This window comes from Podarcis tiliguerta (assembly GCF_965153285.1).
Source record: "Podarcis tiliguerta genome assembly, chromosome: 11".
Classification (NCBI taxonomy): Eukaryota; Metazoa; Chordata; class Lepidosauria; order Squamata; family Lacertidae; genus Podarcis; species Podarcis tiliguerta.
The window spans coordinates 8,697,384-8,713,073 of NC_139544.1; positions in this window are offsets into that span (position 1 = coordinate 8,697,384).

Below are 15,690 nucleotides of genomic sequence, written 5' to 3' on the forward strand. Positions count from 1 at the left end.
TGAACACCTTTTTTTGAAAAAATCCCGAAGCCGCGCGGTCACAATTTCAGCAAAAATCTGACGTTCTGCAATTGACTCAGAAATGGTGCCATACTGTTGCAAACGATCGACTGAAAGCTTTTTCGGTGGAAACTGATGGGTTTTTATCATGGGAAACAGAATTAGCCCTCGACGTCTGAACACCTTTTTTTGAAAAAATCCCGAAGCCGCGCGGTCACAATTTCAGCAAAAATCTGACGTTCTGCAATTCACTCAGAAATGGTGCCAAACTGTTGCAAACGATCGACTGAAAGCTTTTTCGGTGGAAACAGATGGGTTTTTATCATGGGAAACAGAATTAGCCCTCGACGTCTGAACAACTTTTTTTGAAAAAATCCCTAAGCCGCGCGGTCACAATTTCAGCAAAAATCTGACGTTCTGCAATTCACTCAGAAATGCTGCCAAACTGTTGCAAACGATCGACTGAAAGCTTTTTCGGTGGAAACTGATGGGTTTTTATCATGGGAAACAGAATTAGCCCTCGACGTCTCAACACCTTTTTTTGAAAAAATCCCTAAGCCGCGCGGTCACAATTTCAGCAAAAATCTGACGTTCTGCAATTCACTCAGAAATGCTGCCAAACTGTTGCAGACGATCCCCTGAAAGCTTTTTCGGTGGAAACAGATGGGTTTTTATCATGGGAAACAGAATTAGCCCTCGAGGTCTGAACAACTTTTTTTGAAAAAATCCCTAAGCCGCGCAGTCACAATTTCAGCAAAAATCTGACGTTCTGCAATTCACTCAGAAATGGTGCCAAACTGTTGCAAACGATCGACTGAAAGCTTTTTCGGTGGAAACAGATGGGTTTTTATCATGGGAAACAGAATTAGCCCTCGACGTCTGAACAACTTTTTTTGAAAAAATCCCTAAGCCGCGCGGTCACAATTTCAGCAAAAATCTGACGTTCTGCAATTCACTCAGAAATGGTGCCATACTGTTGCAAACGATCGACTGAAAGCTTTTTCGGTGGAAACTGATGGGTTTTTATCATGGGAAATAGAATTAGCCCACAACGTCTGAACAACTTTTTTTGAAAAAATCCCTAAGCCGCGCGGTCACAATTTCAGCAAAAATCTGACGTTCTGCAATTGACTCAGAAATGGTGCCAAACTGTTGCAAACGATCCCCTGAAAGCTTTTTCGGTGGAAACAGATGGGTTTTTATCATGGGAAACAGAATTAGCCCTCGGCGTCTGAACACCTTTTTTTGAAAAAATCCCTAAGCCGCGCGGTCACAATTTCAGCAAAAATCTTACGTTCTGCAATTCACTCAGAAATGCTGCCAAACTGTTGCAAACGATCGACTGAAAGCTTTTTCGGTGGAAACTGATGGGTTTTTATCATGGGAAACAGAATTAGCCCTCGACGTCTGAACACCTTTTTTTGAAAAAATCCCGAAGCCGCGCGGTCACAATTTCAGCAAAAATCTGACGTTCTGCAATTCACTCAGAAATGCTGCCAAACTGTTGCAAACGATCGACTGAAAGCTTTTTCGGTGGAAACTGATGGGTTTTTATCATGGGAAACAGAATTAGCCCTCGACGTCTCAACACCTTTTTTTGAAAAAATCCCTAAGCCGCGCGGTCACAATTTCAGCAAAAATCTGACGTTCTGCAATTCACTCAGAAATGCTGCCAAACTGTTGCAAACGATCCCCTGAAAGCTTTTTCGGTGGAAACAGATGGGTTTTTATCATGGGAAACAGAATTAGCCCTCGACGTCTGAACAACTTTTTTTGAAAAAATCCCTAAGCCGCGCGGTCACAATTTCAGCAAAAATCTGACGTTCTGCAATTCACTCAGAAATGGTGCCAAACTGTTGCAAACGATCGACTGAAAGCTTTTTCGGTGGAAACAGATGGGTTTTTATCATGGGAAACAGAATTAGCCTTCGACGTCTGAACAACTTTTTTTGAAAAAATCCCTAAGCCGCGCGGTCACAATTTCAGCAAAAATCTGACGTTCTGCAATTCACTCAGAAATGGTGCCATACTGTTGCAAATGATCGACTGAAAGCTTTTTCGGTGGAAACTGATGGGTTTTTATCATGGGAAACAGAATTAGCCCTCGACGTCTGAACACCTTTTTTTGAAAAAATCCCGAAGCCGCGCGGTCACAATTTCAGCAAAAATCTGACGTTCTGCAATTCACTCAGAAATTTTGCCAAACTGTTGCAAGCGATCGACTGAAAGCTTTTTCAGTGAAAGCAGATGGGTTTTTATCATGGGAAATAGAATTAGCCCACAACGTCTGAACAACTTTTTTTGAAAAAATCCCTAAGCCGCGCGGTCACAATTTCAGCAAAAATCTGACGTTCTGCAATTGACTCAGAAATGGTGCCAAACTGTTGCAAACGATCCCCGGAAAGCTTTTTCAGTGAAAACAGATGGGTTTTTATCATGGGAAATAGAATTAGCCCTCGACGTCTGAGCAACTTTTTTTGAAAAAATCCCTAAGGCGCGCGGTCACAATTTCAGCAAAAATCTGACGTTCTGCAATTCACTCAGAAATGGTGCCAAACTGTTGCAAACGATCGACTGAAAGCTTTTTCGGTGGAAACAGATGGGTTTTTATCATGGGAAACAGAATTAGCCCTCGAGGTCTGAGCAACTTTTTTTGAAAAAATCCCTAAGCCGCGCGGTCACAATTTCAGCAAAAATCTGACGTTCTGCAATTCACTCAGAAATGGTGCCAAACTGTTGCAAACGATCGACTGAAAGCTTTTTCGGTGGAAACAGATGGGTTTTTATCATGGGAAACAGAATTAGCCCTCGACGTCTGAACAACTTTTTTTGAAAAAATCCCTAAGCCGCGCGGTCACAATTTCAGCAAAAATCTGACGTTCTGCAATTCACTCAGAAATGCTGCCAAACTGTTGCAAACGATCGACTGAAAGCTTTTTCGGTGGAAACTGATGGGTTTTTATCATGGGAAACAGAATTAGCCCTCGACGTCTCAACACCTTTTTTTGAAAAAATCCCTAAGCCGCGCGGTCACAATTTCAGCAAAAATCTGACGTTCTGCAATTCACTCAGAAATGCTGCCAAACTGTTGCAGACGATCCCCTGAAAGCTTTTTCGGTGGAAACAGATGGGTTTTTATCATGGGAAACAGAATTAGCCCTCGAGGTCTGAACAACTTTTTTTGAAAAAATCCCTAAGCCGCGCAGTCACAATTTCAGCAAAAATCTGACGTTCTGCAATTCACTCAGAAATGGTGCCAAACTGTTGCAAACGATCGACTGAAAGCTTTTTCGGTGGAAACAGATGGGTTTTTATCATGGGAAACAGAATTAGCCCTCGACGTCTGAACAACTTTTTTTGAAAAAATCCCTAAGCCGCGCGGTCACAATTTCAGCAAAAATCTGACGTTCTGCAATTGACTCAGAAATGGTGCCAAACTGTTGCAAACGATCCCCGGAAAGCTTTTTCAGTGAAAACAGATGGGTTTTTATCATGGGAAATAGAATTAGCCCTCGACGTCTGAGCAACTTTTTTTGAAAAAATCCCTAAGCCGCGCGGTCACAATTTCAGCAAAAATCTGACGTTCTGCAATTCACTCAGAAATGGTGCCAAACTGTTGCAAACGATCGACTGAAAGCTTTTTCGGTGGAAACAGATGGGTTTTTATCATGGGAAACAGAATTAGCCCTCGAGGTCTGAGCAACTTTTTTTGAAAAAATCCCTAAGCCGCGCAGTCACAATTTCAGCAAAAATCTGACGTTCTGCAATTCACTCAGAAATGGTGCCAAACTGTTGCAAACGATCGACTGAAAGCTTTTTCGGTGGAAACAGATGGGTTTTTATCATGGGAAACAGAATTAGCCCTCGAGGTCTGAGCAACTTTTTTTGAAAAAATCCCTAAGCCGCGCAGTCACAATTTCAGCAAAAATCTGACGTTCTGCAATTCACTCAGAAATGGTGCCAAACTGTTGCAAACGATCGACTGAAAGCTTTTTCGGTGGAAACAGATGGGTTTTTATCATGGGAAACAGAATTAGCCCTCGACGTCTGAACAACTTTTTTTGAAAAAATCCCTAAGCCGCGCGGTCACAATTTCAGCAAAAATCTGACGTTCTGCAATTCACTCAGAAATGGTGCCATACTGTTGCAAACGATCGACTGAAAGCTTTTTCGGTGGAAACTGATGGGTTTTTATCATGGGAAATAGAATTAGCCCACAACGTCTGAACAACTTTTTTTGAAAAAATCCCTAAGCCGCGCGGTCACAATTTCAGCAAAAATCTGACGTTCTGCAATTGACTCAGAAATGGTGCCAAACTGTTGCAAACGATCCCCTGAAAGCTTTTTCGGTGGAAACAGATGGGTTTTTATCATGGGAAACAGAATTAGCCCTCGGCGTCTGAACACCTTTTTTTGAAAAAATCCCTAAGCCGCGCGGTCACAATTTCAGCAAAAATCTTACGTTCTGCAATTCACTCAGAAATGCTGCCAAACTGTTGCAAACGATCGACTGAAAGCTTTTTCGGTGGAAACTGATGGGTTTTTATCATGGGAAACAGAATTAGCCCTCGACGTCTGAACACCTTTTTTTGAAAAAATCCCGAAGCCGCGCGGTCACAATTTCAGCAAAAATCTGACGTTCTGCAATTCACTCAGAAATGCTGCCAAACTGTTGCAAACGATCGACTGAAAGCTTTTTCGGTGGAAACTGATGGGTTTTTATCATGGGAAACAGAATTAGCCCTCGACGTCTCAACACCTTTTTTTGAAAAAATCCCTAAGCCGCGCGGTCACAATTTCAGCAAAAATCTGACGTTCTGCAATTCACTCAGAAATGCTGCCAAACTGTTGCAAACGATCCCCTGAAAGCTTTTTCGGTGGAAACAGATGGGTTTTTATCATGGGAAACAGAATTAGCCCTCGACGTCTGAACAACTTTTTTTGAAAAAATCCCTAAGCCGCGCGGTCACAATTTCAGCAAAAATCTGACGTTCTGCAATTCACTCAGAAATGGTGCCAAACTGTTGCAAACGATCGACTGAAAGCTTTTTCGGTGGAAACAGATGGGTTTTTATCATGGGAAACAGAATTAGCCCTCGACGTCTGAACAACTTTTTTTGAAAAAATCCCTAAGCCGCGCGGTCACAATTTCAGCAAAAATCTGACGTTCTGCAATTCACTCAGAAATGGTGCCATACTGTTGCAAACGATCGACTGAAAGCTTTTTCGGTGGAAACTGATGGGTTTTTATCATGGGAAACAGAATTAGCCCTCGACGTCTGAACACCTTTTTTTGAAAAAATCCCGAAGCCGCGCGGTCACAATTTCAGCAAAAATCTGACGTTCTGCAATTCACTCAGAAATTTTGCCAAACTGTTGCAAGCGATCGACTGAAAGCTTTTTCAGTGAAAGCAGATGGGTTTTTATCATGGGAAATAGAATTAGCCCACAACGTCTGAACAACTTTTTTTGAAAAAATCCCTAAGCCGCGCGGTCACAATTTCAGCAAAAATCTGACGTTCTGCAATTGACTCAGAAATGGTGCCAAACTGTTGCAAACGATCCCCGGAAAGCTTTTTCAGTGAAAACAGATGGGTTTTTATCATGGGAAATAGAATTAGCCCTCGACGTCTGAGCAACTTTTTTTGAAAAAATCCCTAAGCCGCGCGGTCACAATTTCAGCAAAAATCTGACGTTCTGCAATTCACTCAGAAATGCTGCCAAACTGTTGCAGACGATCCCCTGAAAGCTTTTTCGGTGGAAACAGATGGGTTTTTATCATGGGAAACAGAATTAGCCCTCGAGGTCTGAACAACTTTTTTTGAAAAAATCCCTAAGCCGCGCAGTCACAATTCAGCAAAAATCTGACGTTCTGCAATTCACTCAGAAATGGTGCCAAACTGTTGCAAACGATCGACTGAAAGCTTTTTCGGTGGAAACAGATGGGTTTTTATCATGGGAAACAGAATTAGCCCTCGACGTCTGAACAACTTTTTTTGAAAAAATCCCTAAGCCGCGCGGTCACAATTTCAGCAAAAATCTGACGTTCTGCAATTCACTCAGAAATGGTGCCATACTGTTGCAAACGATCGACTGAAAGCTTTTTCGGTGGAAACTGATGGGTTTTTATCATGGGAAATAGAATTAGCCCACAACGTCTGAACAACTTTTTTTGAAAAAATCCCTAAGCCGCGCGGTCACAATTTCAGCAAAAATCTGACGTTCTGCAATTGACTCAGAAATGGTGCCAAACTGTTGCAAACGATCCCCTGAAAGCTTTTTCGGTGGAAACAGATGGGTTTTTATCATGGGAAACAGAATTAGCCCTCGGCGTCTGAACACCTTTTTTTGAAAAAATCCCTAAGCCGCGCGGTCACAATTTCAGCAAAAATCTTACGTTCTGCAATTCACTCAGAAATGCTGCCAAACTGTTGCAAACGATCGACTGAAAGCTTTTTCGGTGGAAACTGATGGGTTTTTATCATGGGAAACAGAATTAGCCCTCGACGTCTGAACACCTTTTTTTGAAAAAATCCCGAAGCCGCGCGGTCACAATTTCAGCAAAAATCTGACGTTCTGCAATTCACTCAGAAATGCTGCCAAACTGTTGCAAACGATCGACTGAAAGCTTTTTCGGTGGAAACTGATGGGTTTTTATCATGGGAAACAGAATTAGCCCTCGACGTCTCAACACCTTTTTTTGAAAAAATCCCTAAGCCGCGCGGTCACAATTTCAGCAAAAATCTGACGTTCTGCAATTCACTCAGAAATGCTGCCAAACTGTTGCAAACGATCCCCTGAAAGCTTTTTCGGTGGAAACAGATGGGTTTTTATCATGGGAAACAGAATTAGCCCTCGACGTCTGAACAACTTTTTTTGAAAAAATCCCTAAGCCGCGCGGTCACAATTTCAGCAAAAATCTGACGTTCTGCAATTCACTCAGAAATGGTGCCAAACTGTTGCAAACGATCGACTGAAAGCTTTTTCGGTGGAAACAGATGGGTTTTTATCATGGGAAACAGAATTAGCCCTCGACGTCTGAACAACTTTTTTTGAAAAAATCCCTAAGCCGCGCGGTCACAATTTCAGCAAAAATCTGACGTTCTGCAATTCACTCAGAAATGGTGCCATACTGTTGCAAACGATCGACTGAAAGCTTTTTCGGTGGAAACTGATGGGTTTTTATCATGGGAAACAGAATTAGCCCTCGACGTCTGAACACCTTTTTTTGAAAAAATCCCGAAGCCGCGCGGTCACAATTTCAGCAAAAATCTGACGTTCTGCAATTCACTCAGAAATGGTGCCAAACTGTTGCAAACGATCGACTGAAAGCTTTTTCGGTGGAAACTGATGGGTTTTTATAATGGGAAACAGAATTAGCCCTCGACGTCTGAACACCTTTTTTTGAAAAAATCCCGAAGCCGCGCGGTCACAATTTCAGCAAAAATCTGACGTTCTGCAATTCACTCAGAAATGGTGCCAAACTGTTGCAAACGATCTCCGGAAAGCTTTTTCAGTGAAAACAGATGGGTTTTTATCATGGGAAATAGAATTAGCCCTCGACGTCTGAGCAACTTTTTTTGAAAAAATCCCTAAGCCGCGCGGTCACAATTTCAGCAAAAATCTGACGTTCTGCAATTCACTCAGAAATGCTGCCAAACTGTTGCAGACGATCCCCTGAAAGCTTTTTCGGTGGAAACAGATGGGTTTTTATCATGGGAAACAGAATTAGCCCTCGAGGTCTGAACAACTTTTTTTGAAAAAATCCCTAAGCCGCGCAGTCACAATTCAGCAAAAATCTGACGTTCTGCAATTCACTCAGAAATGGTGCCAAACTGTTGCAAACGATCGACTGAAAGCTTTTTCGGTGGAAACAGATGGGTTTTTATCATGGGAAACAGAATTAGCCCTCGACGTCTGAACAACTTTTTTTGAAAAAATCCCTAAGCCGCGCGGTCACAATTTCAGCAAAAATCTGACGTTCTGCAATTCACTCAGAAATGGTGCCATACTGTTGCAAACGATCGACTGAAAGCTTTTTCGGTGGAAACTGATGGGTTTTTATCATGGGAAATAGAATTAGCCCACAACGTCTGAACAACTTTTTTTGAAAAAATCCCTAAGCCGCGCGGTCACAATTTCAGCAAAAATCTGACGTTCTGCAATTGACTCAGAAATGGTGCCAAACTGTTGCAAACGATCCCCTGAAAGCTTTTTCGGTGGAAACAGATGGGTTTTTATCATGGGAAACAGAATTAGCCCTCGGCGTCTGAACACCTTTTTTTGAAAAAATCCCTAAGCCGCGCGGTCACAATTTCAGCAAAAATCTTACGTTCTGCAATTCACTCAGAAATGCTGCCAAACTGTTGCAAACGATCGACTGAAAGCTTTTTCGGTGGAAACTGATGGGTTTTTATCATGGGAAACAGAATTAGCCCTCGACGTCTGAACACCTTTTTTTGAAAAAATCCCGAAGCCGCGCGGTCACAATTTCAGCAAAAATCTGACGTTCTGCAATTCACTCAGAAATGCTGCCAAACTGTTGCAAACGATCGACTGAAAGCTTTTTCGGTGGAAACTGATGGGTTTTTATCATGGGAAACAGAATTAGCCCTCGACGTCTCAACACCTTTTTTTGAAAAAATCCCTAAGCCGCGCGGTCACAATTTCAGCAAAAATCTGACGTTCTGCAATTCACTCAGAAATGCTGCCAAACTGTTGCAAACGATCCCCTGAAAGCTTTTTCGGTGGAAACAGATGGGTTTTTATCATGGGAAACAGAATTAGCCCTCGACGTCTGAACAACTTTTTTTGAAAAAATCCCTAAGCCGCGCGGTCACAATTTCAGCAAAAATCTGACGTTCTGCAATTCACTCAGAAATGGTGCCAAACTGTTGCAAACGATCGACTGAAAGCTTTTTCGGTGGAAACAGATGGGTTTTTATCATGGGAAACAGAATTAGCCCTCGACGTCTGAACAACTTTTTTTGAAAAAATCCCTAAGCCGCGCGGTCACAATTTCAGCAAAAATCTGACGTTCTGCAATTCACTCAGAAATGGTGCCATACTGTTGCAAACGATCGACTGAAAGCTTTTTCGGTGGAAACTGATGGGTTTTTATCATGGGAAACAGAATTAGCCCTCGACGTCTGAACACCTTTTTTTGAAAAAATCCCGAAGCCGCGCGGTCACAATTTCAGCAAAAATCTGACGTTCTGCAATTCACTCAGAAATTTTGCCAAACTGTTGCAAGCGATCGACTGAAAGCTTTTTCAGTGAAAGCAGATGGGTTTTTATCATGGGAAATAGAATTAGCCCACAACGTCTGAACAACTTTTTTTGAAAAAATCCCTAAGCCGCGCGGTCACAATTTCAGCAAAAATCTGACGTTCTGCAATTGACTCAGAAATGGTGCCAAACTGTTGCAAACGATCCCCGGAAAGCTTTTTCAGTGAAAACAGATGGGTTTTTATCATGGGAAATAGAATTAGCCCTCGACGTCTGAGCAACTTTTTTTGAAAAAATCCCTAAGCCGCGCGGTCACAATTTCAGCAAAAATCTGACGTTCTGCAATTCACTCAGAAATGGTGCCAAACTGTTGCAAACGATCGACTGAAAGCTTTTTCGGTGGAAACAGATGGGTTTTTATCATGGGAAACAGAATTAGCCCTCGAGGTCTGAGCAACTTTTTTTGAAAAAATCCCTAAGCCGCGCGGTCACAATTTCAGCAAAAATCTGACGTTCTGCAATTCACTCAGAAATGGTGCCATACTGTTGCAAACGATCGACTGAAAGCTTTTTCGGTGGAAACAGATGGGTTTTTATCATGGGAAACAGAATTAGCCCTCGACGTCTGAACACCTTTTTTTGAAAAAATCCCGAAGCCGCGCGGTCACAATTTCAGCAAAAATCTGACGTTCTGCAATTCACTCAGAAATTTTGCCAAACTGTTGCAAGCGATCGACTGAAAGCTTTTTCAGTGAAAGCAGATGGGTTTTTATCATGGGAAATAGAATTAGCCCACAACGTCTGAACAACTTTTTTTGAAAAAATCCCTAAGCCGCGCGGTCACAATTTCAGCAAAAATCTGACGTTCTGCAATTGACTCAGAAATGGTGCCAAACTGTTGCAAACGATCCCCGGAAAGCTTTTTCAGTGAAAACAGATGGGTTTTTATCATGGGAAATAGAATTAGCCCTCGACGTCTGAACACCTTTTTTTGAAAAAATCCCGAAGCCGCGCGGTCACAATTTCAGCAAAAATCTGACGTTCTGCAATTCACTCAGAAATGCTGCCAAACTGTTGCAAACGATCGACTGAAAGCTTTTTCGGTGGAAACTGATGGGTTTTTATCATGGGAAACAGAATTAGCCCTCGACGTCTCAACACCTTTTTTTGAAAAAATCCCTAAGCCGCGCGGTCACAATTTCAGCAAAAATCTGACGTTCTGCAATTCACTCAGAAATGCTGCCAAACTGTTGCAAACGATCCCCTGAAAGCTTTTTCGGTGGAAACAGATGGGTTTTTATCATGGGAAACAGAATTAGCCCTCGACGTCTGAACAACTTTTTTTGAAAAAATCCCTAAGCCGCGCGGTCACAATTTCAGCAAAAATCTGACGTTCTGCAATTCACTCAGAAATGGTGCCAAACTGTTGCAAACGATCGACTGAAAGCTTTTTCGGTGGAAACAGATGGGTTTTTATCATGGGAAACAGAATTAGCCCTCGACGTCTGAACAACTTTTTTTGAAAAAATCCCTAAGCCGCGCGGTCACAATTTCAGCAAAAATCTGACGTTCTGCAATTCACTCAGAAATGGTGCCATACTGTTGCAAACGATCGACTGAAAGCTTTTTCGGTGGAAACTGATGGGTTTTTATCATGGGAAACAGAATTAGCCCTCGACGTCTGAACACCTTTTTTTGAAAAAATCCCGAAGCCGCGCGGTCACAATTTCAGCAAAAATCTGACGTTCTGCAATTCACTCAGAAATTTTGCCAAACTGTTGCAAGCGATCGACTGAAAGCTTTTTCAGTGAAAGCAGATGGGTTTTTATCATGGGAAATAGAATTAGCCCACAACGTCTGAACAACTTTTTTTGAAAAAATCCCTAAGCCGCGCGGTCACAATTTCAGCAAAAATCTGACGTTCTGCAATTGACTCAGAAATGGTGCCAAACTGTTGCAAACGATCCCCGGAAAGCTTTTTCAGTGAAAACAGATGGGTTTTTATCATGGGAAATAGAATTAGCCCTCGACGTCTGAGCAACTTTTTTTGAAAAAATCCCTAAGCCGCGCGGTCACAATTTCAGCAAAAATCTGACGTTCTGCAATTCACTCAGAAATGGTGCCAAACTGTTGCAAACGATCGACTGAAAGCTTTTTCGGTGGAAACAGATGGGTTTTTATCATGGGAAACAGAATTAGCCCTCGAGGTCTGAGCAACTTTTTTTGAAAAAATCCCTAAGCCGCGCGGTCACAATTTCAGCAAAAATCTGACGTTCTGCAATTCACTCAGAAATGGTGCCATACTGTTGCAAACGATCGACTGAAAGCTTTTTCGGTGGAAACAGATGGGTTTTTATCATGGGAAACAGAATTAGCCCTCGACGTCTGAACACCTTTTTTTGAAAAAATCCCGAAGCCGCGCGGTCACAATTTCAGCAAAAATCTGACGTTCTGCAATTCACTCAGAAATGGTGCCATACTGTTGCAAACGATCGACTGAAAGCTTTTTCGGTGGAAACTGATGGGTTTTTATCATGGGAAACAGAATTAGCCCTCGACGTCTGAACACCTTTTTTTGAAAAAATCCCGAAGCCGCGCGGTCACAATTTCAGCAAAAATCTGACGTTCTGCAATTCACTCAGAAATGGTGCCAAACTGTTGCAAACGATCGACTGAAAGCCTTTTCGGTGGAAACTGATGAGTTTTTATCATGGGAAACAGAATTAGCCCTCGACGTCTGAACACCTTTTTTTGAAAAAATCCCGAAGCCGCGCGGTCACAATTTCAGCAAAAATCTGACGTTCTGCAATTCACTCAGAAATGGTGCCAAACTGTTGCAAACGATCCCCGGAAAGCTTTTTCAGTGAAAACAGATGGGTTTTTATCATGGGAAATAGAATTAGCCCACAACGTCTGAACACCTTTTTTTGAAAAAATCCCTAAGCCGCGTGGTCACAATTTCAGCAAAATTCTGACGTTCTGCAATTCACTCAGAAATGGTGCCAAACTGTTGCAAACGATCCCCTGAAAGCTTTGTCGGTGGAAATAGATGGGTTTTTATCATGGGAAACAGAATTAGCCCTCGACGTCTGAACACCTTTTTTTGAAAAAATCCCTAAGCCGCGCGGTCACAATTTCAGCAAAAATCTGACGTTCTGCAATTGACTCAGAAATGGTGCCAAACTGTTGCAAACGATCCCCTGAAAGCTTTTTCGGTGGAAACAGATGGGTTTTTATCATGGGAAACAGAATTAGCCCTCGACGTCTGAACACCTTTTTTTGAAAAAATCCCTAAGCCGCGCGGTCACAATTTCAGCAAAAATCTGACGTTCTGCAATTCACTCAGAAATGGTGCCAAACTGTTGCAAACGATCGACTGAAAGCTTTTTCGGTGGAAACAGATGGGTTTTTATCATGGGAAACAGAATTAGCCCTCGACGTCTGAACAACTTTTTTTGAAAAAATCCCGAAGCCGCGCGGTCACAATTTCAGCAAAAATCTGACGTTCTGCAATTCACTCAGAAATGGTGCCAAACTGTTGCAAACGATCCCCTGAAAGCTTTTTCGGTGGAAACAGATGGGTTTTTATCATGGGAAACAGAATTAGCCCTCGACGTCTGAACAACTTTTTTTGAAAAAATCCCTAAGCCGCGCGGTCACAATTTCAGCAAAAATCTGACGTTCTGCAATTCACTCAGAAATGGTGCCAAACTGTTGCAAACGATCGACTGAAAGCTTTTTCGGTGGAAACAGATGGGTTTTTATCATGGGAAACAGAATTAGCCCTCGACCTCTGAACAACTTTTTTTGAAAAAATCCCTAAGCCGCGCGGTCACAATTTCAGCAAAAATCTGACGTTCTGCAATTCACTCAGAAATGGTGCCAAACTGTTGCAAACGATCGACTGAAAGCTTTTTCGGTGGAAACAGATGAGTTTTTATCATGGGAAACAGAATTAGCCCTCGAAGTCTGAACAACTTTTTTTGAAAAAATCCCTAAGCCGCGCGGTCACAATTTCAGCAAAAATCTGACGTTCTGCAATTCACTCAGAAATGGTGCCAAACTGTTGCAAACGATCGACTGAAAGCTTTTTCGGTGGAAACAGATGGGTTTTTATCATGGGAAACAGAATTAGCCCTCGAAGTCTGAACAACTTTTTTTGAAAAAATCCCTAAGCCGCGCGGTCACAATTTCAGCAAAAATCTGACGTTCTGCAATTCACTCAGAAATGGTGCCAAACTGTTGCAAACGATCGACTGAAAGCTTTTTCGGTGGAAACAGATGGGTTTTTATCATGGGAAACAGAATTAGCCCTCGACGTCTGAACAACTTTTTTTGAAAAAATCCCGAAGCCGCGCGGTCACAATTTCAGCAAAAATCTGACGTTCTGCAATTCACTCAGAAATGGTGCCAAACTGTTGCAAACGATCCCCTGAAAGCTTTTTCGGTGGAAACAGATGCGTTTTTATCATGGGAAACAGAATTAGCCCTCGACGTCTGAACAACTTTTTTTGAAAAAATCCCTAAGCCGCGCGGTCACAATTTCAGCAAAAATCTGACGTTCTGCAATTCACTCAGAAATGGTGTCAAACTGTTGCAAACGATCGACTGAAAGCTTTTTCGGTGGAAACTGATGGGTTTTTATCATGGGAAACAGAATTAGCCCTCGACGTCTGAACAACTTTTTTTGAAAAAATCCCTAAGCCGCGCGGTCACAATTTCAGCAAAAATCTGACGTTCTGCAATTCACTCAGAAATGGTGCCATACTGTTGCAAACGATCGACTGAAAGCTTTTTCGGTGGAAACTGATGGGTTTTTATCATGGGAAACAGAATTAGCCCTCGACGTCTGAACAGCTTTTTTTGAAAAAATCCCGAAGCCGCGCGGTCACAATTTCAGCAAAAATCTGACGTTCTGCAATTCACTCAGAAATGGTGCCAAACTGTTGCAAGCGATCGACTGAAAGCTTTTTCAGTGAAAGCAGATGGGTTTTTATCATGGGAAATAGAATTAGCCCACAACGTCTGAAGAACTTTTTTTGAAAAAATCCCTAAGCCGCGCGGTCACAATTTCAGCAAAAATCTGACGTTCTGCAATTCACTCAGAAATGGTGCCAAACTGTTGCAAACGATCGACTGAAAGCTTTTTCGGTGGAAACAGATGGGTTTTTATCATGGGAAATAGAATTAGCCCTCGAAGTCTGAACAACTTTTTTTGAAAAAATCCCTAAGCCGCGCGGTCACAATTTCAGCAAAAATCTGACGTTCTGCAATTCACTCAGAAATGGTGCCAAACTGTTGCAAACGATCGACTGAAAGCTTTTTCGGTGGAAACTGATGGGTTTTTATCATGGGAAACAGAATTAGCCCTCGATGTCTGAGCAACTTTTTTTGAAAAAATCTCTAAGCCGCGCGGTCACAATTTCAGCAAAAATCTGACGTTCTGCAATTCACTCAGAAATGGTTCCAAACTGTTGCAAGCGATCGACTGAAAGCTTTTTCAGTGAAAGCAGATGGGTTTTTATCATGGGAAATAGAATTAGCCCACAACGTCTGAACAACTTTTTTTGAAAAAATCCCTAAGCCGCGCGGTCACAATTTCAGCAAAAATCTGACGTTCTGCAATTCACTCAGAAATGATGCCAAACTGTTGCAAACGATCGACTGAAAGCTTTTTCGGTGGAAACAGATGGGTTTTTATCATGGGAAACAGAATTAGCCCTCGACGTCTGAACAACTTTTTTTGAAAAAATCCCTAAGCCGCGCGGTCACAATTTCAGCAAAAATCTGACGTTCTGCAATTCACTCAGAAATGGTGCCATACTGTTGCAAACGATCGACTGAAAGCTTTTTCGGTGGAAACTGATGGGTTTTTATCATGGGAAACAGAATTAGCCCTCGACGTCTGAACACCTTTTTTTGAAAAAATCCCGAAGCCGCGCGGTCACAATTTCAGCAAAAATCTGACGTTCTGCAATTCACTCAGAAATTTTGCCAAACTGTTGCAAGCGATCGACTGAAAGCTTTTTCAGTGAAAGCAGATGGGTTTTTATCATGGGAAATAGAATTAGCCCACAACGTCTGAACAACTTTTTTTGAAAAAATCCCTAAGCCGCGCGGTCACAATTTCAGCAAAAATCTGACGTTCTGCAATTGACTCAGAAATGGTGCCAAACTGTTGCAAACGATCCCCGGAAAGCTTTTTCAGTGAAAACAGATGGGTTTTTATCATGGGAAATAGAATTAGCCCTCGACGTCTGAGCAACTTTTTTTGAAAAAATCCCTAAGCCGCGCGGTCACAATTTCAGCAAAAATCTGACGTTCTGCAATTCACTCAGAAATGGTGCCAAACTGTTGCAAACGATCGACTGAAAGCTTTTTCGGTGGAAACAGATGGGTTTTTATCATGGGAAACAGAATTAGCCCTCGAGGTCTGAGCAACTTTTTTTGAAAAAATCCCTA